Consider the following 3,743-nt stretch of genomic DNA (forward strand, 5'->3'; position numbering starts at 1 on the left):
ACATTACTATATGACGTTATACGTTATGACGCATTACTATATGACGTTATACGTCATGTCGCCTTATTATATGACATTATTCGTCATGACGCAATACTATATGACGTTATACGTTATGACGCATTACTATATGGCGTTATACGTTATGACGCATTACTATATGACGTTATACGTTATGACGCATTACTATATGGCGTTATACGTTATGACGCATTACTATATGACGTTATACGTCATGTCGCCTTATTATATGACATTATTCGTCATGACGCAATACTATATGACGTTATACGTTATGACGTATTACTATATGACGTTATACGTTATGACGCATTACTATATGGCGTTATACGTTATGACACATTACTATATGACGTTATACGTTATGACGCATTACTATATGACGTTATACGTCATGTCGCCTTATTATATGACATTATTCGTCATGACGCAATACTATATGACGTTATACGTTATGACGCATTACTATATGGCGTTATACGTTATGACGCATTACTATATGACGTTATACGTTATGACGCATTACTATATGGCGTTATACGTTATGACGCATTACTATATGACGTTATACGTCATGTCGCCTTATTATATGACATTATTCGTCATGACGCAATACTATATGACGTTATACGTTATGACGCATTACTATATGACCTTGTAAGTTATGACGTATTACTATATGGCGTTATACGTTATGACGCATTACTATATGACGTTATACGTTATGACGCAATTACTATATGGCGTTATAGGATATGACGCATTACTCTTTTGACGTTATACGTTAAACCGTAATTGTATATGACGTTATACGTTATGACGTAATTCTATGTGACGTTATACGTCATGTCGCCTTATTATATGACGTTATACGTCATGACGCAATACTATATGACGTTATACGTTATGACGCATTACTATATGGCGTTATACGTTATGACGCATTACTATATGACGTTATTCGTTATAACACATTGCTATATGGCGTTATACGTTATGACGCACTACTATATGACGTTATACGTCATGTCGCCTTATTATATGACATTATTCGTCATGACGCAATACTATATGACGTTATACGTTATGACGTATTACTATATGACGTTATACGTTATGACGCATTACTATATGGCGTTATACGTTATGACACATTACTATATGACGTTATATGTTATGACGCATTACTATATGGCGTTATACGTTATGACGCATTACTATATGACGTTATACGTTATGACGTATTACTATATGACGTTATACGTTATGACGTTTTACTATGTGACGTTATACGTTATGACGTATTACTATATGACGTTATACGTTATGACGCATTACTATATGGCGTTATACGCTATGACACATTACTATATGACGTTATACGTTATGACGCATTACTATATGACGTTATACGTCATGTCGCCTTATTATATGACATTATTCGTCATGACGCAATACTATATGACGTTATACGTAATGACGTATTACTATATGACGTTATACGTTATGACGTTTTACTATGTGACGTTATACGTTATGCCGTAATTCTATATGACGTTATACGTCATGTCACCTTATATGACGTTATACGTCATGACGCAATACTATATGACGTTATACGTTATGACGCATTACTATATGACCTTGTAAGTTATGACGTATTACTATATGACGATATACGTTATGCCGGAGTTCTATATGACGTTATACGTTATGACGCAATTACTATATGGCGTTATAGGATATGACGCATTACTCTTTTGACGTTATACGTTAAACCGTTTTGTATATGACGTTATACGTTATGACGTAATTCTATATGACGTTATACGTCATGTCGCCTTATTATATGACGTTATACGTCATGACGCAATGCTATATGACGTTATACGTTATGACGCATTACTATATGGCGTTATACGTTATGACGCATTACTATATGACGTTATTCGTTATAACGCATTGCTATATGGCGTTATACGTTATGACGCATTACTATATGACGTTATACGTCATGTCGCCTTATTATATGACATTATTCGTCATGACGCAATACTATATGACGTTATACGATATGACGTATTACTATATGACGTTATACGTTATGACGCATTACTATATGGCGTTATACGTTATGACACATTACTATATGACGTTATACGTTATGACGCATTACTATATGACGTTATACGTCATGTCGCCTTATTATATGACATTATTCGTCATGACGCAATACTATATGACGTTATACGTTATGACGCATTACTATATGGCGTTATACGTTATGACGCATTACTATATGACGTTATACGTTATGACGCATTACTATATGGCGTTATACGTTATGACGCATTACTATATGACGTTATGCGTCATGTCGCCTTATTATATGACATTATTCGTCATGACGCAATACTATATGACGTTATACGTTATGACGTATTACTATATGACGTTATACGTTATGACGCATTACTATATGGCGTTATACGTTATGACGCATTACTATATGACGTTATACGTTATGACGCATTACTATATGACGTTATACGTCATGTCGCCTTATTATATGACATTATTCGTCATGACGCAATACTATATGACGTTATACGTTATGACGTATTACTATATGACGTTATACGTTATGACGTTTTACTATGTGACGTTATACGTTATGCCGTAATTCTATATGGCGTTATACGTCATGACACCTTATTATATGACGTTATACGCCATGATGCAATACTATATGACGTTATTCGTTATGACGCATTACTATATGACCTTGTAAGTTATGACGTATTACTATATGACGATATACGTTATGCCGGAATTCTATACGTCGTTATACGTTATGACGCATTGCTATATGGCGTTATACGTTATGACGCATTACTATATGACGTTATACGTTATCCCGGAATTCTATATGTCTTTATACGTTAAGACGTATTACCATGTGACGTTATACGTTATGACGCATTGCTATATGGCGTTAGACGTTATGACGCAATACTATATGACGTTATATGTTATGACGCATTACTATATGGCGTTATACGTTATGACGCATTACTATATGACGTTATACGTTATGACGCATTACTATATGGCGTTATACGTTATGACGCATTACTATATGACGTTATTCGTTATAACGCATTGCTATATGGCGTTATACGTTATGACGCATTGCTATATGGCGTTATACGTTATGACGCATTACTATATGACGTTATACGTTATCCCGGAATTCTATATGTCTTTATACGTTAAGACGTATTACCATGTGACGTTATACGTTATGGCGCATTGCTATGTGGCGTTATACGTTAAACCGGAATTCTATATGACGTTATACTTTATGACACATTACTATATGACGTTATACGTCATGTCGCCTTATTATATGACATTATTCGTCATGACGCAATACTATATGACGTTATATGTTATGACGCATTACTCTATGACGATATACGTTATGACGCATTACTATATGACGTTATACGTCATGACGCAATACTATATGATGTTATACGTTATGACGCATTACTATATGGCGTTATACGTTATGACGCATTACTATATGACTTTATACGTTAAACCGTAATTCTGTATAACGTTATACGTTATGACGCATTGCTATATGGCGTTATACGTTAAACCGTAATTCTGTATGACGTTATACGTTATGACGCATTGCTATATGGCGTTATACG

Source organism: Bombus fervidus, unplaced genomic scaffold (genome assembly GCF_041682495.2).
Source record: "Bombus fervidus isolate BK054 unplaced genomic scaffold, iyBomFerv1 scaffold0020, whole genome shotgun sequence".
Lineage (NCBI taxonomy): Eukaryota > Metazoa > Arthropoda > Insecta > Hymenoptera > Apidae > Bombus > Bombus fervidus.